Source organism: Hyla sarda, unplaced genomic scaffold (assembly GCF_029499605.1).
Source record: "Hyla sarda isolate aHylSar1 unplaced genomic scaffold, aHylSar1.hap1 scaffold_1266, whole genome shotgun sequence".
In the NCBI taxonomy this organism is placed as follows: Eukaryota; Metazoa; Chordata; class Amphibia; order Anura; family Hylidae; genus Hyla; species Hyla sarda.
The window spans coordinates 65,143-87,594 of NW_026607888.1; the positions used below are offsets into that span (position 1 = coordinate 65,143).

Below are 22,452 nucleotides of genomic sequence, written 5' to 3' on the forward strand. Positions count from 1 at the left end.
GCTCACTTTTCCTCTTCATTTCTTCAAGATCCATATAGACTCTCTGGCAAATCTCAGAACCACAAAAAGTAATATCATAAATTCCTTGCCTAGGAAAATCCTGTATAGCCAATACATTCCATACCTGTAGGTAATCAAGCTTGCGAAGAATCTCCAAAACGATTTGGTCAAGTCCGATCGTCCCCCGGTGCTCGCCAGGAACGTAGATCCGCACCGTGTCCTCAAGTCCACGCGCCTTCTCACTCATTTTTGCAGGTAAAACCCACGATCGCAGCTCAGCAACAATCCAGGGCCCCCCGTAAAGAGGGCCCCGATCACCACTCCTTTCAACCCAAACCACGCACAGAAATCCACACGTGATCTTAGCCAAAAGGCCGAGAAGCGATAACCGTGAAAGGGGCGGGCCCAACAAGGTGCCCTTCATGGGCACTATCACTGCTTGCTGTCAGGGAGGCTGCCAGACAATTTTCCATGCACACTCTGGGCTGGGGGGCAGTCAACCACCAGTACACACAGCAGAACCTAAACCCATACCATTATTGCTAAGCAGCAAGACAGGGGCCCATTGCACTCCCACGGGGCCTTTTTAAATGCAATCCATAACCCGGATTTGCCAGGAACCCTTCTTACTCCTCCTACTTGCATGTGACACTGGGCTTAGGATCTGCATAGGAAACACACACACAAGCACACACCTACCTTTGTTGCCTGCAGATGCCTCCTTGGCTGTCCCCAAACGGTATCAAACCAACACCCACGGGAAGCTGTAAGCATAGAGGACATGCCTGCACCCCATTGGACTTACCTGTGTGGGTTAAACCCGGGTTATTTGACAACCTATGGCGGTGATGGTTCTGCTCAGGCAGAGCAGTGCTGATGCTCCTCATAAAGCTGTCGCTGCTGTGAAGGTTCTAGGTGACATCACAAATCCCTATGGTTACATACACAACAAAGCTGGGTTGTTGTTGTTTACACTCTGCAAGGCCTGTGGAAGTGAGTGACATCATAGCACTGTAGTTCTGAGGGTTCTAGATGGATGCAACAATCTCCTGTTGCTTCTATGAAGGCCATAATAGACGACATCACCAAACAGCTCCATAGTCACATACACAGCAAAGGAGAGATGTTGTTTACACCTAGTGATGTCAGTGGTATTGAGTGACATCACAGCACAGTGCTAAGGCTCCTGGGCCTGGACACAGCAGCGGCTGCAATATCTCAACGGAGAATACGTTTATATATATGTGTGTGTGTGCGCGTATATATATATATATATATATATATATATATATATATATATATCTCCGCCGAAATCACTTTTAAACCCATTTCCACCTTTTTTTCCCTTCTCTTCCTCTTACTTTTTTTTCACGTTTTTTTACGTTTTTCTCCTTTTCGCCTCTTTTCTGGGCGTATTATTCTTCTTTTTCTTCTTTTTTTTCGTCTAATGCATACCCCATCAGTGCAGCAATGCTTATTCAATACCGCCAGCAGATGGAGACACTGGGGGATAATTTTCTAAGGATTTATACTGATTTTTCCTGTCTGAATTTGTCGCACAGAAAGTTGCAGGCCAAATATGTGTGACATTTCTGCGACTTTAGCTTCTAGAGCATTTTTACAACATTATACATAGGTGCTGAATACATAAAAAGCGACTGTTCAGCGACAGACAAGTCGCATCGGCTGAAAGTAGGCCAGAATGTCAGTCCATGTTGGAGCAGGTTTAGATACAGTCTAAAGTATAGATCTCAAAGTCTGTGCACAGAATTTAGCAAGGGCCTCGCACCTTCTGATGCATCAGGTAGGTGCACAATAGCATAGCCTAACCCTCTGTACTTTGGTCTATATTGATGCGGGACATAGACAGCCAGCTGATGACCAATCCATTAGTGCAATGGATGGCTGGAAGCATTTGTCTTTGCCTTTGCAATACCACAGAAGCAATGCATGGTCAATGTACAGCAATGACACACCTGTGTGAACAGCCAGGAGACCCCCCCCCCCCCCCCCCATGTTATGTTACATAGTTACATAGTTAGTACGGTCGAAAAAAGACATATGTCCATCAAGTTCAACCAGGGAATTAAGGGGTAGGGGTGTGGCGCGATATTGGGGAAGGGATGAGATTTTATATTTCTTCATAAGCATTAATCTTATTTTGTCAATTAGGAACATTCAGCACCCACCCGCTATCAAGGCAGCTGCCTATCATGTCATGCCCTACCTGCACAGGTGTGCTGGCTACTCAAATGATCCAATTAAGGAGGCCATTTAGTCAGCAGCAGCAGAAGTCCTGTGCCTGGACGCTCCAACAGCGGCCAGACACAAGCAGAAGCAGAAGCAGCAGAAGCAGCAGCAGCACCACCTTTTGTTTTTTGGCTGCAGCAGCAGCAAGGCCCACAGGGCTGGCTAGCTGGCTAGCCAGCAAGCAGGTAGCAATGAAAGTAGGAATCTTTCTTTTTAACCCTGTAAGGGGGTGGTGCACTGTACCCGAAGATACTGCCATATCGGGTCAATGCATAGGGCGACGGAAGCAAGCTTCGAAATCGGCCCCCGTTCTCAAAAATCCATTTAATATATGGTCCCCAGATAGGGGACGTATCAGATATTAAACTGATAAGAACAGATACTACACTTGATCTTAGCCAAAAGGCCGAGAAGCGATAACCGTGAAAGGGGCGGGCCCAACAAGGTGCCCTTCATGGGCACTATCACTGCTTGCTGTCAGGGAGGCTGCCAGACAATTTTCCATGCACACTCTGGGCTGGGGGGCAGTCAACCACCAGTACACACAGCAGAACCTAAACCCATACCATTATTGCTGAGCAGCAAGACAGGGGCCCATTGCACTCCCACGGGGCCTTTTTAAATGCAATCCATAACCCGGATTTGCCAGGAACCCTTCTTACTACTCCTACTTGCATGTGACACTGGGCTTAGGATCTGCATAGGAAACACACACACAAGCACACACCTACCTTTGTTGCCTGCAGATGCCTCCTTGGCTGTCCCCAAATGGTATCAAACCAACACCCACGGGAAGCTGTAAGCATAGAGGACATGCCTGCACCCCATTGGACTTACCTGTGTGGGTTAAACCCGGGTTATTTGACAACCTATGGCGGTGATGGTTCTGCTCAGGCAGAGCAGTGCTGATGCTCCTCATAAAGCTGTCGCTGCTTTGAAGGTTCTAGGTGACATCACAAATCCCTATGGTTACATACACAACAAAGCTGGGTTGTTGTTGTTTACACTCTGCAAGGCCTGTGGAAGTGAGTGACATCATAGCACTGTAGTTCTGAGGGTTCTAGATGGATGCAACAATCTCCTGTTGCTTCTATGAAGGCCATAATAGACGACATCACCAAACAGCTCCATAGTCACATACACAGCAAAGGAGAGATGTTGTTTACACCTAGTGATGTCAGTGGTATTGAGTGACATCACAGCACAGTGCTAAGGCTCCTGGGCCTGGACACAGCAGCGGCTGCAATATCTCAACGGAGAATACGTTTATATATATGTGTGTGTGTGCGCGTATATATATATATATATATATATATATATATATATATATATATATATATATATATTCTCCGCCGAAATCACTTTTAAACCCATTTCCACCTTTTTTTCCCTTCTCTTCCTCTTACTTTTTTTTCACGTTTTTTTACGTTTTTCTCCTTTTCGCCTCTTTTCTGGGCGTATTATTCTTCTTTTTCTTCTTTTTTTTCGTCTAATGCATACCCCATCAGTGCAGCAATGCTTATTCAATACCGCCAGCAGATGGAGACACTGGGGGATAATTTTCTAAGGATTTATACTGATTTTTCCTGTCTGAATTTGTCGCACAGAAAGTTGCAGGCCAAATATGTGTGACATTTCTGCGACTTTAGCTTCTAGAGCATTTTTACAACATTATACATAGGTGCTGAATACATAAAAAGCGACTGTTCAGCGACAGACAAGTCGCATCGGCTGAAAGTAGGCCAGAATGTCAGTCCATGTTGGAGCAGGTTTAGATACAGTCTAAAGTATAGATCTCAAAGTCTGTGCACAGAATTTAGCAAGGGCCTCGCACCTTCTGATGCATCAGGTAGGTGCACAATAGCATAGCCTAACCCTCTGTACTTTGGTCTATATTGATGCGGGACATAGACAGCCAGCTGATGACCAATCCATTAGTGCAATGGATGGCTGGAAGCATTTGTCTTTGCCTTTGCAATACCACAGAAGCAATGCATGGTCAATGTACAGCAATGACACACCTGTGTGAACAGCCAGGAGACCCCCCCCCCCCCCCCCATGTTATGTTACATAGTTACATAGTTAGTACGGTCGAAAAAAGACATATGTCCATCAAGTTCAACCAGGGAATTAAGGGGTAGGGGTGTGGCGCGATATTGGGGAAGGGATGAGATTTTATATTTCTTCATAAGCATTAATCTTATTTTGTCAATTAGGAACATTCAGCACCCACCCGCTATCAAGGCAGCTGCCTATCATGTCATGCCCTACCTGCACAGGTGTGCTGGCTACTCAAATGATCCAATTAAGGAGGCCATTTAGTCAGCAGCAGCAGAAGTCCTGTGCCTGGACGCTCCAACAGCGGCCAGACACAAGCAGAAGCAGAAGCAGCAGAAGCAGCAGCAGCACCACCTTTTGTTTTTTGGCTGCAGCAGCAGCAAGGCCCACAGGGCTGGCTAGCTGGCTAGCCAGCAAGCAGGTAGCAATGAAAGTAGGAATCTTTCTTTTTAACCCTGTAAGGGGGTGGTGCACTGTACCCGAAGATACTGCCATATCGGGTCAATGCATAGGGCGACGGAAGCAAGCTTCGAAATCGGCCCCCGTTCTCAAAAATCCATTTAATATATGGTCCCCAGATAGGGGACGTATCAGATATTAAACTGATAAGAACAGATTTTTTTTTTTTTTTAAACCCTCAGATAAGGGATGAAAGTACTCAAAACAATACTTTCAAAACTGGCATTACAAACTTTCTGTAACACACAACCCTCTCATCATCGGGAACTTTATTTATAATCAAAAACAGACAAAATTACAAGTACATGAAAAACATCAAGATAAATCAACAGAATGAATCCATTTTTTCGTTTTCCAAATACCCTCCGCATCAATCCCACCCCTCCTAGCATCCCACAAATAACACAAATAAAGCTTTCCTAACACCATCCTCACACTATTATTTACACTTATTTCCTTTCTCAAAAACAAATAAACATTCCGAACATCCCATAAGACTTCTTTAATACACGACAACAATAACCACAACACTCTTTCATTCTGACCACCACTCACACATAATCCAAACATCATCATTTCATAATACAAAAATTCCACACCTGTTAATTCCTTGCACAAAGGCCCAAGTTTTCTCACAACCTCACGAGCATACTTACAATTCCAAAAAAGATGAATAACACTTTCAAAACCATTACAATTCTCCCTAGGACACACATCACATCTCACCAAACCCCTTGCTTTCTGAAACTCTCTCACTGGCAACACCCCATGCAAACTTTGCCATACAATCTCCTTTTGCTTATTAGACATACCATCCATCCTCACTTTCTTCCAAACTTTTTCCACATCCGCTCCTCTCACAGAATTAATATTACATACAACCTCTTTACTCTCAATCATTTTCATCACCAAACGTTTATTCTTCAAAACACTCACCTCTTCTTCTATCAACTCAAATTTCTCCAAAAACCTCACAACCCACTCATACCATTTAGGAACCTCAAAAGCAATAGGCCTATTCAAATCCCTCTCACACCACTTCAACCTGACAAAAAATCTACCAGCCAGAAATCTTGTCATACAGGACACCTTTCTATCACTCCCAATAATAGCTAAAATAAAAACTAAAATATTCACTCCAAAGTACACCTCCAAATTTGGAAAACTCATACCACCCTTCTTCCAATTTTTCACCACTATTTCTCTCCTCAACCTCTCAACTTTAGAACCCCAAAAAAAGACAAACAGAACCCTGTTCAAGCTCCTCAAACCCATATAATGGGGAGGAAAAATCATAGCAACATACAGAAAAATTGGTAACACAACACTTTTAATAACTACAATCTTCCCAATGAAGGAAAGACTTCTCAAACTCCAATAATTTAGACGCAACTCCACCTTCTTTTTCGCCTCCTCCCAACTCTCTTTCCCATCCAAATCGTCACTAAACTTAATCCCCAACACTTTAATAGACCCCTCCACAACATTCACCCCAACATCTCTACTTAATCTACTCTCACCAAAACACTTACATTCACTCTTTAACCAATTAACCTTAAAAGCAGATGCACCACAAAAAATAGACACTAAAAGTTTCACCCTCCTCACAGCGGACTCAGAATCACACAGGACACATACATCATCCATATAAGCATTAACTTTAAACTCCCTTCCATCACTACCAGGAATGCGTACACCTCTCACTATCTTATCCCTCCTAATCATACATACCAGAGGCTCAATAGCACATATAAATGCCACTGGTGATAAAGGACACCCCTGCCTAACCCCTGAGAACACATTCACTCTTCTCCCCACACATCCATTAACAAGCATCCTACTATATATTTTGTCATACAAACTCCTAACTCTCCACACAAAGTCACTCGGAAAACCCATACGCAACAACACCCTGAACAAGAAACTATGAGACAGCCTATCATACGCTTTTTCAAAATCTAATGACAACAAACACACATCTTGCTTCCTACTCTTACAATCCCACAAACAATCTCTCAACAAACACAAACTCTCCTGTATACGACGTCCAGGCACAGCACAAAACTGATCATCACCCACCACGCTTTCAACAACATCTCTCATCCGATTGGCAATAATTTTCGCATAGATCTTATAATCACAATTAAGTAATGTAATTGGACGCCAATTCTTTAAACTTTTTAAATCCCCTTTTTTCGGAATCAGCACAACCACACCCCCACGCATACTCTCCGCAACCTCCATATTCTCCCACATAAACTGACACACTTCAACTACATCCTTCCCCACCACATTCCATAACAACCGATAAAATTCCACAGGCAAACCATCCTCACCTGGAGTCTTATTTGCTGACATTTTCTGCACTACATCCCAAACTTCCTCACTTGATATACCACGCATAACAAAAGCCTGCTCAGCCTCTCCAAGTTTCCTTTCCAACACACTCAATACCTCATTCTCCAAATTCTCATCCCTCCACTTCTCTCCATACAATTCTTCATAAAAAACTGCAACTTCCTCACTCACACCATCACCAGACACAACACTACCATCCTCTTTCACAATCACATCAATAACCGGCTTTTTTGAAAAAACTTTTTTGAAAAAATAACGTGAACATTTTTCATCATGTTCCCTCTTATCTAATTTAGCTCTATACATAATACTCCTCCCTTTCTCCAACACAAACTCATTAATGTCCCTTTTAACACTCACAATTTCATTCTGAACATCCACACCACAGTCTCTCAATCTATACAAAAAGGATAGACGGGCATTTAACTTAACATATTGTTCCCTCTTAATAGCAGCAATTTTATAACCAAAAGACCTAAAAAAGGATTTTGTTTTCTTTTTAACCCATTCCCACCACAAAATAATGTTATCAAACTCACTTTTCCTTTCACGCCATTTTTTATATATGCATTCATACTGGTCTCTCACATCCACACTATCTAAATGTTTAATATTCATCTTCCACAAACCTCTCCCATACACAGCATTCTGACCCACATCAATCTCACACAGCAAAGACTCATGGTCCGAATAACAAACAGACCTCTGTCTGTAACTTAATGCATTAACATTCTCAGACAAAAAACAATAATCTAACTTAGAGTGAACATTCCCCCTATCTGCATGATAAGTGCATAAATTAGGACTAACTTTGCATAAATCCTGAATATCTTTAAACCTAAAATCTGAAACTAACTCAAATAATTTTCTTCCTGATATATCAAATGCTTTCTTACATAAGTCCACATTCATATCTCCAACTAAAATAATAGGTATTTTACCTTGAACATAAAATTTTAATTTCTCAAACAAATTTTTTCTTTCATTTTTGCATGCAGAAGCATACACATTTATAACACGAAACATAATACCTTTATAACATAAATTAACAGAAATACACCTACCAGGCTCAATAACTAAATAACTTTCAACAGAAATTTCAGGTGATTTAATTAAAACACCCACACCATCATTCTTATTCACTGAACTCCCAGACCACACACACCGACCATACACCCATTCATCCTGACTTACTGCGAACTCAATACCACATTCCTGCAAACAGAAAATTGAAGCATTCTCTTGTGCTAAAAAACTTAAAATAGCAGCTCTCCTAGCCTTATTTTTAAATACTCTCACATTTTGAGAACAAATAATAATGCTCATAACTATATACAAACACAAAGCAGGTATAACATAACCATTAGAAAATAGGTGATTCACTACCTGATATCATTTGCATATCAAGTCCCGGCAAACCTATTGAGAACACATAGTAAAACACAAAGCAGGTATAACAAAGTCATTAGAAAACAGGTGCTTCACCACCTGATAACATTTCATATCAAGTCCCGGCATATCTATTCACCACTTTCAGCAGTCTCCATAATGTCCGTTTCCAGCACTTCAAATGTGTTCCTGGTTTCTGGCGCCAAATTCGTACTCTCCTCACCACGTCTTTTTTTGGCGGACTTCCCACCATGCACCAGCTTGAAGCCATCATTATTTTCATCCTGGACATTATGTTTCCCACCACCCTCCCTGTTACACAAACTAGTCTCTCCAGAGGACTGAAACTCCTCTATGTTAGCAGGATCAGAGGGATGAACAGATTCAGCTGTGTGAACAGGGCTCTGCACTCCCTCAATCACCTCCTCCAGCTTCCTAAAGGCATCAGCCACAGCAACTTGTACATCCACAGGTTTCTGAGGAATAACTTTCAGTTTTTGAGGGGCCAACTTCCTCACAATTTCCGCCCCTCTTGCAGCACTTGCATAGCTTGGTCTTTTTGTACCAGGACAGTCTTTATAAACATGCCCTTCCTCACGGCACAGGTCACATTTTTTTGTGTTGGGGCAACTCCCCGCATGGTGACCAGTACCATTACAGTTCCGGCACACCTGTCCCTTAAGGCAGCTCTCTTTCACGTGGCCAAAAGAAAAACAATTGCGGCAATAATAAGGCTGTCCAGCATAGGATAAATATCCCCTATGTCCAGCAACTGAAAAACTAGCTGGGGGATGTTTAAAGCCACCAACACAACTGGGATCCACTTTCAGTTTCACAACAAATTTATATTTGCAATTAAAGATTCCCAGTACATTGGTCTGTTTTTCACCTCCACGCACAGAGTCACAATATTGGCGCAGAAAACTTTCAATTATAGCCACATCCGTGAAAGGGTTATAAACATGCACAAGGACAGTTTTTTCTTGAAACCCAAACAAAGGAGTAATCTTCACTCCCTCCATCATGGGGTCCTTGCTGAAATTTCTCAAACGTTCATAAACATCAAGGCACCTACCTTCCTGCTCAAAGGTGACCTCATAAGAACCCTTGCGAGGAGCCTCATTAACGCTGAATATTTCTGACTTGTCCACTCCAAGCTTCAGCATGATGATGTCCCGAACCAGGTAAACAACATTGTTCTTCACAGCACTTCCGGGATCCACCTCCAAACGAATGGTATTCTTCAGACCAGCCATCTCTCCAGGCAGAACTGTCGGCACAAAACCACAGAAAGAGAATCCCTTCCAGCAAACTGGGTAAACCCAGAGATCGCACCCTCAGGCGAGACCAAGGCAACTGCACTTGATCTTAGCCAAAAGGCAGAGAAGCGATAACCGTGAAAGGGGCGGGCCCAACAAGGTGCCCTTCATGGGCACTATCACTGCTTGCTGTCAGGGAGGCTGCCAGACAATTTTCCATGCACACTCTGGGCTGGGGGGCAGTCAACCACCAGTACACACAGCAGAACCTAAACCCATACCATTATTGCTAAGCAGCAAGACAGGGGCCCATTGCACTCCCACGGGGCCTTTTTAAATGCAATCCATAACCCGGATTTGCCAGGAACCCTTCTTACTCCTCCTACTTGCATGTGACACTGGGCTTAGGATCTGCATAGGAAACACACACACAAGCACACACCTACCTTTGTTGCCTGCAGATGCCTCCTTGGCTGTCCCCAAACGGTATCAAACCAACACCCACGGGAAGCTGTAAGCATAGAGGACATGCCTGCACCCCATTGGACTTACCTGTGTGGGTTAAACCCGGGTTATTTGACAACCTATGGCGGTGATGGTTCTGCTCAGGCAGAGCAGTGCTGATGCTCCTCATAAAGCTGTCGCTGCTGTGAAGGTTCTAGGTGACATCACAAATCCCTATGGTTACATACACAACAAAGCTGGGTTGTTGTTGTTTACACTCTGCAAGGCCTGTGGAAGTGAGTGACATCATAGCACTGTAGTTCTGAGGGTTCTAGATGGATGCAACAATCTCCTGTTGCTTCTATGAAGGCCATAATAGACGACATCACCAAACAGCTCCATAGTCACATACACAGCAAAGGAGAGATGTTGTTTACACCTAGTGATGTCAGTGGTATTGAGTGACATCACAGCACAGTGCTAAGGCTCCTGGGCCTGGACACAGCAGCGGCTGCAATATCTCAACGGAGAATACGTTTATATATATGTGTGTGTGTGCGCGTATATATATATATATATATATATATATATATATATATATATATATATATTTCTCCGCCGAAATCACTTTTAAACCCATTTCCACCTTTTTTTCCCTTCTCTTCCTCTTACTTTTTTTTCACGTTTTTTTACGTTTTTCTCCTTTTCGCCTCTTTTCTGGGCGTATTATTCTTCTTTTTCTTCTTTTTTTTCGTCTAATGCATACCCCATCAGTGCAGCAATGCTTATTCAATACCGCCAGCAGATGGAGACACTGGGGGATAATTTTCTAAGGATTTATACTGATTTTTCCTGTCTGAATTTGTCGCACAGAAAGTTGCAGGCCAAATATGTGTGACATTTCTGCGACTTTAGCTTCTAGAGCATTTTTACAACATTATACATAGGTGCTGAATACATAAAAAGCGACTGTTCAGCGACAGACAAGTCGCATCGGCTGAAAGTAGGCCAGAATGTCAGTCCATGTTGGAGCAGGTTTAGATACAGTCTAAAGTATAGATCTCAAAGTCTGTGCACAGAATTTAGCAAGGGCCTCGCACCTTCTGATGCATCAGGTAGGTGCACAATAGCATAGCCTAACCCTCTGTACTTTGGTCTATATTGATGCGGGACATAGACAGCCAGCTGATGACCAATCCATTAGTGCAATGGATGGCTGGAAGCATTTGTCTTTGCCTTTGCAATACCACAGAAGCAATGCATGGTCAATGTACAGCAATGACACACCTGTGTGAACAGCCAGGAGACCCCCCCCCCCCCCCCATGTTATGTTACATAGTTACATAGTTAGTACGGTCGAAAAAAGACATATGTCCATCAAGTTCAACCAGGGAATTAAGGGGTAGGGGTGTGGCGCGATATTGGGGAAGGGATGAGATTTTATATTTCTTCATAAGCATTAATCTTATTTTGTCAATTAGGAACATTCAGCACCCACCCGCTATCAAGGCAGCTGCCTATCATGTCATGCCCTACCTGCACAGGTGTGCTGGCTACTCAAATGATCCAATTAAGGAGGCCATTTAGTCAGCAGCAGCAGAAGTCCTGTGCCTGGACGCTCCAACAGCGGCCAGACACAAGCAGAAGCAGAAGCAGCAGAAGCAGCAGCAGCACCACCTTTTGTTTTTTGGCTGCAGCAGCAGCAAGGCCCACAGGGCTGGCTAGCTGGCTAGCCAGCAAGCAGGTAGCAATGAAAGTAGGAATCTTTCTTTTTAACCCTGTAAGGGGGTGGTGCACTGTACCCGAAGATACTGCCATATCGGGTCAATGCATAGGGCGACGGAAGCAAGCTTCGAAATCGGCCCCCGTTCTCAAAAATCCATTTAATATATGGTCCCCAGATAGGGGACGTATCAGATATTAAACTGATAAGAACAGATTTTTTTTTTTTTTTTTTTTTTTTATCTAAAGCCGAGGAACGTGCTTTCGATTCACCCAAAGTGCAAGAAAAAGTGCAAACGTGTTACACTAAAAAAACGTGCACAAAGGATGCGGTCTATCGCAAGCCCTTCTCCGATAGGAGAGAGGCCCCCCAACAAACCTTACCCTTCGCCTCCGGACCAAAAGGTACCTGCGAGGTTCCAGGTTCGATGTCCCTTTTCGCCGAAGCTACTAGGGGACCACAAATGCTCCCGGCATCCCCCTTGGCGTTAGCCAAGGTATCTGCCCGCAGAGCCGATTACGGTAGGTACCCTGCCAAAGCAGGAGTACCCGGGGTGTTTGCAGGGAGGTGCGGAACCTAATGGCCACACACACCTCCCTAGACCGCCAGGAGGGACACCCAGAAGGGCTACCGCATCCTGACAAATCCTGTGAACACACAACACGCAAAAAGTGACACAGTGAGACAAAAAAGAAATAAATAAGTGAATGTGTGCAGATATACTGCCCGGACATCCGGCCGGATCTATAAAAATTTCTCTGATCCTAGCCAGAAGGCCGGGAATCAAGAGGTGAGTGCCACAAGGTGAAGAGATTATGGTGCCCGTGCTTCAACTCAGTGAGTCTATTCTCCCAGTGAGTTTCGGCACCTCGGGGTCACCACTCCCCGAGGCACAAAAGTACCTCGGCTCTAGACCCTCTCAGCCTCATGGCGAGACCCGGAGGGAACAGGTCACATCGGGGCAGCCGTCGAGCTGATTCCTCAGAACCAGCCCCGGAAAGCCCTGGTACACCTGCATCCTCCATGCAGCACCCATCCCCACCAGCCCCATACCGGCGTTACGGTACACCGGCATGAAAAACTGATAAGAACAGATACTACACTTGATCTTAGCCAAAAGGCCGAGAAGCGATAACCGTGAAAGGGGCGGGCCCAACAAGGTGCCCTTCATGGGCACTATCACTGCTTGCTGTCAGGGAGGCTGCCAGACAATTTTCCATGCACACTCTGGGCTGGGGGGCAGTCAACCACCAGTACACACAGCAGAACCTAAACCCATACCATTATTGCTAAGCAGCAAGACAGGGGCCCATTGCACTCCCACGGGGCCTTTTTAAATGCAATCCATAACCCGGATTTGCCAGGAACCCTTCTTACTCCTCCTACTTGCATGTGACACTGGGCTTAGGATCTGCATAGGAAACACACACACAAGCACACACCTACCTTTGTTGCCTGCAGATGCCTCCTTGGCTGTCCCCAAACGGTATCAAACCAACACCCACGGGAAGCTGTAAGCATAGAGGACATGCCTGCACCCCATTGGACTTACCTGTGTGGGTTAAACCCGGGTTATTTGACAACCTATGGCGGTGATGGTTCTGCTCAGGCAGAGCAGTGCTGATGCTCCTCATAAAGCTGTCGCTGCTGTGAAGGTTCTAGGTGACATCACAAATCCCTATGGTTACATACACAACAAAGCTGGGTTGTTGTTGTTTACACTCTGCAAGGCCTGTGGAAGTGAGTGACATCATAGCACTGTAGTTCTGAGGGTTCTAGATGGATGCAACAATCTCCTGTTGCTTCTATGAAGGCCATAATAGACGACATCACCAAACAGCTCCATAGTCACATACACAGCAAAGGAGAGATGTTGTTTACACCTAGTGATGTCAGTGGTATTGAGTGACATCACAGCACAGTGCTAAGGCTCCTGGGCCTGGACACAGCAGCGGCTGCAATATCTCAACTGAGAATACGTTTATATATATGTGTGTGTGTGCGCGTATATATATATATATATATATATATATATATATATATATATATATATATATTCTCCGCCGAAATCACTTTTAAACCCATTTCCACCTTTTTTTCCCTTCTCTTCCTCTTACTTTTTTTTCACGTTTTTTAACGTTTTTCTCCTTTTCGCCTCTTTTCTGGGCGTATTATTCTTCTTTTTCTTCTTTTTTTTCGTCTAATGCATACCCCATCAGTGCAGCAATGCTTATTCAATACCGCCAGCAGATGGAGACACTGGGGGATAATTTTCTAAGGATTTATACTGATTTTTCCTGTCTGAATTTGTCGCACAGAAAGTTGCAGGCCAAATATGTGTGACATTTCTGCGACTTTAGCTTCTAGAGCATTTTTACAACATTATACATAGGTGCTGAATACATAAAAAGCGACTGTTCAGCGACAGACAAGTCGCATCGGCTGAAAGTAGGCCAGAATGTCAGTCCATGTTGGAGCAGGTTTAGATACAGTCTAAAGCATAGATCTCAAAGTCTGTGCACAGAATTTAGCAAGGGCCTCGCACCTTCTGATGCATCAGGTAGGTGCACAATAGCATAGCCTAACCCTCTGTACTTTGGTCTATATTGATGCGGGACATAGACAGCCAGCTGATGACCAATCCATTAGTGCAATGGATGGCTGGAAGCATTTGTCTTTGCCTTTGCAATACCACAGAAGCAATGCATGGTCAATGTACAGCAATGACACACCTGTGTGAACAGCCAGGAGACCCCCCCCATGTTATGTTACATAGTTACATAGTTAGTACGGTCGAAAAAAGACATATGTCCATCAAGTTCAACCAGGGAATTAAGGGGTAGGGGTGTGGCGCGATATTGGGGAAGGGATGAGATTTTATATTTCTTCATAAGCATTAATCTTATTTTGTCAATTAGGAACATTCAGCACCCACCCGCTATCAAGGCAGCTGCCTATCATGTCATGCCCTACCTGCACAGGTGTGCTGGCTACTCAAATGATCCAATTAAGGAGGCCATTTAGTCAGCAGCAGCAGAAGTCCTGTGCCTGGACGCTCCAACAGCGGCCAGACACAAGCAGAAGCAGAAGCAGCAGCAGCACCACCTTTTGTTTTTTGGCTGCAGCAGCAGCAGCAGCAAGGCCCACAGGGCTGGCTAGCTGGCTAGCCAGCAAGCAGGTAGCAATGAAAGTAGGAATCTTTCTTTTTAACCCTGTAAGGGGGTGGTGCACTGTACCCGAAGATACTGCCATATCGGGTCAATGCATAGGGCGACGGAAGCAAGCTTCGAAATCGGCCCCCGTTCTCAAAAATCCATTTAATATATGGTCCCCAGATAGGGGACGTATCAGATATTAAACTGATAAGAACAGATACTACACTTGATCTTAGCCAAAAGGCCGAGAAGCGATAACCGTGAAAGGGGCGGGCCCAACAAGGTCCCCTTCATGGGCACTATCACTGCTTGCTGTCAGGGAGGCTGCCAGACAATTTTCCATGCACACTCTGGGCTGGGGGGCAGTCAACCACCAGTACACACAGCAGAACCTAAACCCATACCATTATTGCTAAGCAGCAAGACAGGGGCCCATTGCACTCCCACGGGGCCTTTTTAAATGCAATCCATAACCCGGATTTGCCAGGAACCCTTCTTACTCCTCCTACTTGCATGTGACACTGGGCTTAGGATCTGCATAGGAAACACACACACAAGCACACACCTACCTTTGTTGCCTGCAGATGCCTCCTTGGCTGTCCCCAAACGGTATCAAACCAACACCCACGGGAAGCTGTAAGCATAGAGGACATGCCTGCACCCCATTGGACTTACCTGTGTGGGTTAAACCCGGGTTATTTGACAACCTATGGCGGTGATGGTTCTGCTCAGGCAGAGCAGTGCTGATGCTCCTCATAAAGCTGTCGCTGCTGTGAAGGTTCTAGGTGACATCACAAATCCCTATGGTTACATACACAACAAAGCTGGGTTGTTGTTGTTTACACTCTGCAAGGCCTGTGGAAGTGAGTGACATCATAGCACTGTAGTTCTGAGGGTTCTAGATGGATGCAACAATCTCCTGTTGCTTCTATGAAGGCCATAATAGACGACATCACCAAACAGCTCCATAGTCACATACACAGCAAAGGAGAGATGTTGTTTACACCTAGTGATGTCAGTGGTATTGAGTGACATCACAGCACAGTGCTAAGGCTCCTGGGCCTGGACACAGCAGCGGCTGCAATATCTCAACGGAGAATACGTTTATATATATGTGTGTGTGTGCGCGTATATATATATATATATATATATATATATATATATATATATATTCTCCGCCGAAATCACTTTTAAACCCATTTCCACCTTTTTTTCCCTTCTCTTCCTCTTACTTTTTTTTCACGTTTTTTTACGTTTTTCTCCTTTTCGCCTCTTTTCTGGGCGTATTCTTCTTCTTTTTCTTCTTTTTTTTCGTCTAATGCATACCCCATCAGTGCAGCAATGCTTATTCAATACCGCCAGCAGATGGAGACACTGGGGGATAATTTTCTAAGGATTTATACTGATTTTTCCTGTCTGAATTTGTCGCACAGAAAGTTGCAGGCCAAATATGTGTGACATTTCTGCGACTTTAGCTTCTAGAGCATTTTTACAACATTATACATAGGTGCTGAATACATAAAAAGCGACTGTTCAGCGACAGACAAGTCGCATCGGCTGAAAGTAGGCCAGAATGTCAGTCCATGTTGGAGCAGGTTTAGATACAGTCTAAAGCATAGATCTCAAAGTCTGTGCACAGAATTTAGCAAGGGCCTCGCACCTTCTGATGCATCAGGTAGGTGCACAATAGCATAGCCTAACCCTCTGTACTTTGGTCTATATTGATGCGGGACATAGACAGCCAGCTGATGACCAATCCATTAGTGCAATGGATGGCTGGAAGCATTTGTCTTTGCCTTTGCAATACCACAGAAGCAATGCATGGTCAATGTACAGCAATGACACACCTGTGTGAACAGCCAGGAGACCCCCCCCCCCCCCCCCCCCCCCATGTTATGTTACATAGTTACATAGTTAGTACGGTCGAAAAAAGACATATGTCCATCAAGTTCAACCAGGGAATTAAGGGGTAGGGGTGTGGCGCGATATTGGGGAAGGGATGAGATTTTATATTTCTTCATAAGCATTAATCTTATTTTGTCAATTAGGAACATTCAGCACCCACCCGCTATCAAGGCAGCTGCCTATCATGTCATGCCCTACCTGCACAGGTGTGCTGGCTACTCAAATGATCCAATTAAGGAGGCCATTTAGTCAGCAGCAGCAGAAGTCCTGTGCCTGGACGCTCCAACAGCGGCCAGACACAAGCAGAAGCAGAAGCAGCAGCAGCACCACCTTTTGTTTTTTGGCTGCAGCAGCAGCAGCAGCAAGGCCCACAGGGCTGGCTAGCTGGCTAGCCAGCAAGCAGGTAGCAATGAAAGTAGGAATCTTTCTTTTTAACCCTGTAAGGGGGTGGTGCACTGTACCCGAAGATACTGCCATATCGGGTCAATGCATAGGGCGACGGAAGCAAGCTTCGAAATCGGCCCCCGTTCTCAAAAATCCATTTAATATATGGTCCCCAGATAGGGGACGTATCAGATATTAAACTGATAAGAACAGATACTACACTTGATCTTAGCCAAAAGGCCGAGAAGCGATAACCGTGAAAGGGGCGGGCCCAACAAGGTCCCCTTCATGGGCACTATCACTGCTTGCTGTCAGGGAGGCTGCCAGACAATTTTCCATGCACACTCTGGGCTGGGGGGCAGTCAACCACCAGTACACACAGCAGAACCTAAACCCATACCATTATTGCTAAGCAGCAAGACAGGGGCCCATTGCACTCCCACGGGGCCTTTTTAAATGCAATCCATAACCCGGATTTGCCAGGAACCCTTCTTACTCCTCCTACTTGCATGTGACACTGGGCTTAGGATCTGCATAGGAAACACACACACAAGCACACACCTACCTTTGTTGCCTGCAGATGCCTCCTTGGCTGTCCCCAAACGGTATCAAACCAACACCCACGGGAAGCTGTAAGCATAGAGGACATGCCTGCACCCCATTGGACTTACCTGTGTGGGTTAAACCCGGGTTATTTGACAACCTATGGCGGTGATGGTTCTGCTCAGGCAGAGCAGTGCTGATGCTCCTCATAAAGCTGTCGCTGCTGTGAAGGTTCTAGGTGACATCACAAATCCCTATGGTTACATACACAACAAAGCTGGGTTGTTGTTGTTTACACTCTGCAAGGCCTGTGGAAGTGAGTGACATCATAGCACTGTAGTTCTGAGGGTTCTAGATGGATGCAACAATCTCCTGTTGCTTCTATGAAGGCCATAATAGACGACATCACCAAACAGCTCCATAGTCACATACACAGCAAAGGAGAGATGTTGTTTACACCTAGTGATGTCAGTGGTATTGAGTGACATCACAGCACAGTGCTAAGGCTCCTGGGCCTGGACACAGCAGCGGCTGCAATATCTCAACGGAGAATACGTTTATATATATGTGTGTGTGTGCGCGTATATATATATATATATATATATATATATATATATATTTCTCCGCCGAAATCACTTTTAAACCCATTTCCACCTTTTTTTCCCTTCTCTTCCTCTTACTTTTTTTTCACGTTTTTTTACGTTTTTCTCCTTTTCGCCTCTTTTCTGGGCGTATTATTCTTCTTTTTCTTCTTTTTTTTCGTCTAATGCATACCCCATCAGTGCAGCAATGCTTATTCAATACCGCCAGCAGATGGAGACACTGGGGGATAATTTTCTAAGGATTTATACTGATTTTTCCTGTCTGAATTTGTCGCACAGAAAGTTGCAGGCCAAATATGTGTGACATTTCTGCGACTTTAGCTTCTAGAGCATTTTTACAACATTATACATAGGTGCTGAATACATAAAAAGCGACTGTTCAGCGACAGACAAGTCGCATCGGCTGAAAGTAGGCCAGAATGTCAGTCCATGTTGGAGCAGGTTTAGATACAGTCTAAAGCATAGATCTCAAAGTCTGTGCACAGAATTTAGCAAGGGCCTCGCACCTTCTGATGCATCAGGTAGGTGCACAATAGCATAGCCTAACCCTCTGTACTTTGGTCTATATTGATGCGGGACATAGACAGCCAGCTGATGACCAATCCATTAGTGCAATGGATGGCTGGAAGCATTTGTCTTTGCCTTTGCAATACCACAGAAGCAATGCATGGTCAACGTACAGCAATGACACACCTGTGTGAACAGCCAGGAGACCCCCCCATGTTATGTTACATAGTTACATAGTTAGTACGGTCGAAAAAAGACATATGTCCATCAAGTTCAACCAGGGAATTAAGGGGTAGGGGTGTGGCGCGATATTGGGGAAGGGATGAGATTTTATATTTCTTCATAAGCATTAATCTTATTTTGTCAATTAGGAACATTCAGCACCCACCCGCTATCAAGGCAGCTGCCTATCATGTCATGCCCTACCTGCACAGGTGTGCTGGCTACTCAAATGATCCAATTAAGGAGGCCATTTAGTCAGCAGCAGCAGAAGTCCTGTGCCTGGACGCTCCAACAGCGGCCAGACACAAGCAGAAGCAGAAGCAGCAGCAGCACCACCTTTTGTTTTTTGGCTGCAGCAGCAGCAGCAGCAAGGCCCACAGGGCTGGCTAGCTGGCTAGCCAGCAAGCAGGTAGCAATGAAAGTAGGAATCTTTCTTTTTAACCCTGTAAGGGGGTGGTGCACTGTACCCGAAGATACTGCCATATCGGGTCAATGCATAGGGCGACGGAAGCAAGCTTCGAAATCGGCCCCCGTTCTCAAAAATCCATTTAATATATGGTCCCCAGATAGGGGACGTATCAGATATTAAACTGATAAGAACAGATACTACACTTGATCTTAGCCAAAAGGCCGAGAAGCGATAACCGTGAAAGGGGCGGGCCCAACAAGGTCCCCTTCATGGGCACTATCACTGCTTGCTGTCAGGGAGGCTGCCAGACAATTTTCCATGCACACTCTGGGCTGGGGGGCAGTCAACCACCAGTACACACAGCAGAACCTAAACCCATACCATTATTGCTAAGCAGCAAGACAGGGGCCCATTGCACTCCCACGGGGCCTTTTTAAATGCAATCCATAACCCGGATTTGCCAGGAACCCTTCTTACTCCTCCTACTTGCATGTGACACTGGGCTTAGGATCTGCATAGGAAACACACACACAAGCACACACCTACCTGTGTTGCCTGCAGATGCCTCCTTGGCTGTCCCCAAACGGTATCAAACCAACACCCACGGGAAGCTGTAAGCATAGAGGACATGCCTGCACCCCATTGGACTTACCTGTGTGGGTTAAACCCGGGTTATTTGACAACCTATGGCGGTGATGGTTCTGCTCAGGCAGAGCAGTGCTGATGCTCCTCATAAAGCTGTCGCTGCTGTGAAGGTTCTAGGTGACATCACAAATCCCTATGGTTACATACACAACAAAGCTGGGTTGTTGTTGTTTACACTCTGCAAGGCCTGTGGAAGTGAGTGACATCATAGCACTGTAGTTCTGAGGGTTCTAGATGGATGCAACAATCTCCTGTTGCTTCTATGAAGGCCATAATAGACGACATCACCAAACAGCTCCATAGTCACATACACAGCAAAGGAGAGATGTTGTTTACACCTAGTGATGTCAGTGGTATTGAGTGACATCACAGCACAGTGCTAAGGCTCCTGGGCCTGGACACAGCAGCGGCTGCAATATCTCAACGGAGAATACGTTTATATATATGTGTGTGTGTGCGCGTATATATATATATATATATATATATATATATATATATATATATTTCTCCGCCGAAATCACTTTTAAACCCATTTCCACCTTTTTTTCCCTTCTCTTCCTCTTACTTTTTTTTCACGTTTTTTTACGTTTTTCTCCTTTTCGCCTCTTTTCTGGGCGTATTATTCTTCTTTTTCTTCTTTTTTTTCGTCTAATGCATACCCCATCAGTGCAGCAATGCTTATTCAATACCGCCAGCAGATGGAGACACTGGGGGATAATTTTCTAAGGATTTATACTGATTTTTCCTGTCTGAATTTGTCGCACAGAAAGTTGCAGGCCAAATATGTGTGACATTTCTGCGACTTTAGCTTCTAGAGCATTTTTACAACATTATACATAGGTGCTGAATACATAAAAAGCGACTGTTCAGCGACAGACAAGTCGCATCGGCTGAAAGTAGGCCAGAATGTCAGTCCATGTTGGAGCAGGTTTAGATACAGTCTAAAGCATAGATCTCAAAGTCTGTGCACAGAATTTAGCAAGGGCCTCGCACCTTCTGATGCATCAGGTAGGTGCACAATAGCATAGCCTAACCCTCTGTACTTTGGTCTATATTGATGCGGGACATAGACAGCCAGCTGATGACCAATCCATTAGTGCAATGGATGGCTGGAAGCATTTGTCTTTGCCTTTGCAATACCACAGAAGCAATGCATGGTCAATGTACAGCAATGACACACCTGTGTGAACAGCCAGGAGACCCCCCCCCCCCCATGTTATGTTACATAGTTACATAGTTAGTACGGTCGAAAAAAGACATATGTCCATCAAGTTCAACCAGGGAATTAAGGGGTAGGGGTGTGGCGCGATATTGGGGAAGGGATGAGATTTTATATTTCTTCATAAGCATTAATCTTATTTTGTCAATTAGGAACATTCAGCACCCACCCGCTATCAAGGCAGCTGCCTATCATGTCATGCCCTACCTGCACAGGTGTGCTGGCTACTCAAATGATCCAATTAAGGAGGCCATTTAGTCAGCAGCAGCAGAAGTCCTGTGCCTGGACGCTCCAACAGCGGCCAGACACAAGCAGAAGCAGAAGCAGCAGCAGCACCACCTTTTGTTTTTTGGCTGCAGCAGCAGCAGCAGCAAGGCCCACAGGGCTGGCTAGCTGGCTAGCCAGCAAGCAGGTAGCAATGAAAGTAGGAATCTTTCTTTTTAACCCTGTAAGGGGGTGGTGCACTGTACCCGAAGATACTGCCATATCGGGTCAATGCATAGGGCGACGGAAGCAAGCTTCGAAATCGGCCCCCGTTCTCAAAAATCCATTTAATATATGGTCCCCAGATAGGGGACGTATCAGATATTAAACTGATAAGAACAGATACTACACTTGATCTTAGCCAAAAGGCCGAGAAGCGATAACCGTGAAAGGGGCGGGCCCAACAAGGTCCCCTTCATGGGCACTATCACTGCTTGCTGTCAGGGAGGCTGCCAGACAATTTTCCATGCACACTCTGGGCTGGGGGGCAGTCAACCACCAGTACACACAGCAGAACCTAAACCCATACCATTATTGCTAAGCAGCAAGACAGGGGCCCATTGCACTCCCACGGGGCCTTTTTAAATGCAATCCATAACCCGGATTTGCCAGGAACCCTTCTTACTCCTCCTACTTGCATGTGACACTGGGCTTAGG

General features: G+C 45.0%; 7 non-coding genes and 1 pseudogene across 7 annotated transcripts; all 8 read right to left on the reverse strand.

The window, feature by feature from the left end:
- Positions 1–2,477: 2,477 nt before the first annotated feature.
- Positions 2,478–2,668, reverse strand: LOC130304207 (U2 spliceosomal RNA). Its single transcript, XR_008853999.1, has one exon. It is a non-coding gene; the product is annotated as a U2 spliceosomal RNA (small nuclear RNA).
- Positions 2,669–4,771: 2,103 nt separating this feature from the next.
- Positions 4,772–4,958, reverse strand: LOC130304191 (U2 spliceosomal RNA). The gene has a single exon (XR_008853990.1). It is a non-coding gene; the product is annotated as a U2 spliceosomal RNA (small nuclear RNA).
- A 7,045-nt stretch (positions 4,959–12,003) lies between these two features.
- Positions 12,004–12,193, reverse strand: LOC130304197 (U2 spliceosomal RNA). The gene has a single exon (XR_008853995.1). It is a non-coding gene; the product is annotated as a U2 spliceosomal RNA (small nuclear RNA).
- Positions 12,194–12,963: 770 nt separating this feature from the next.
- LOC130304206 (U2 spliceosomal RNA) lies at positions 12,964–13,073 on the reverse strand (annotated as a pseudogene).
- A 2,087-nt stretch (positions 13,074–15,160) lies between these two features.
- On the reverse strand, positions 15,161–15,351 carry LOC130304208 (U2 spliceosomal RNA). Its single transcript, XR_008854000.1, has one exon. It is a non-coding gene; the product is annotated as a U2 spliceosomal RNA (small nuclear RNA).
- Positions 15,352–17,445: 2,094 nt separating this feature from the next.
- On the reverse strand, positions 17,446–17,636 carry LOC130304180 (U2 spliceosomal RNA). The gene has a single exon (XR_008853979.1). It is a non-coding gene; the product is annotated as a U2 spliceosomal RNA (small nuclear RNA).
- Positions 17,637–19,709: 2,073 nt separating this feature from the next.
- LOC130304181 (U2 spliceosomal RNA) lies at positions 19,710–19,900 on the reverse strand. The gene has a single exon (XR_008853980.1). It is a non-coding gene; the product is annotated as a U2 spliceosomal RNA (small nuclear RNA).
- A 2,085-nt stretch (positions 19,901–21,985) lies between these two features.
- On the reverse strand, positions 21,986–22,176 carry LOC130304182 (U2 spliceosomal RNA). The gene has a single exon (XR_008853981.1). It is a non-coding gene; the product is annotated as a U2 spliceosomal RNA (small nuclear RNA).
- Between the last annotated feature and the right edge of the window lie 276 nt (positions 22,177–22,452).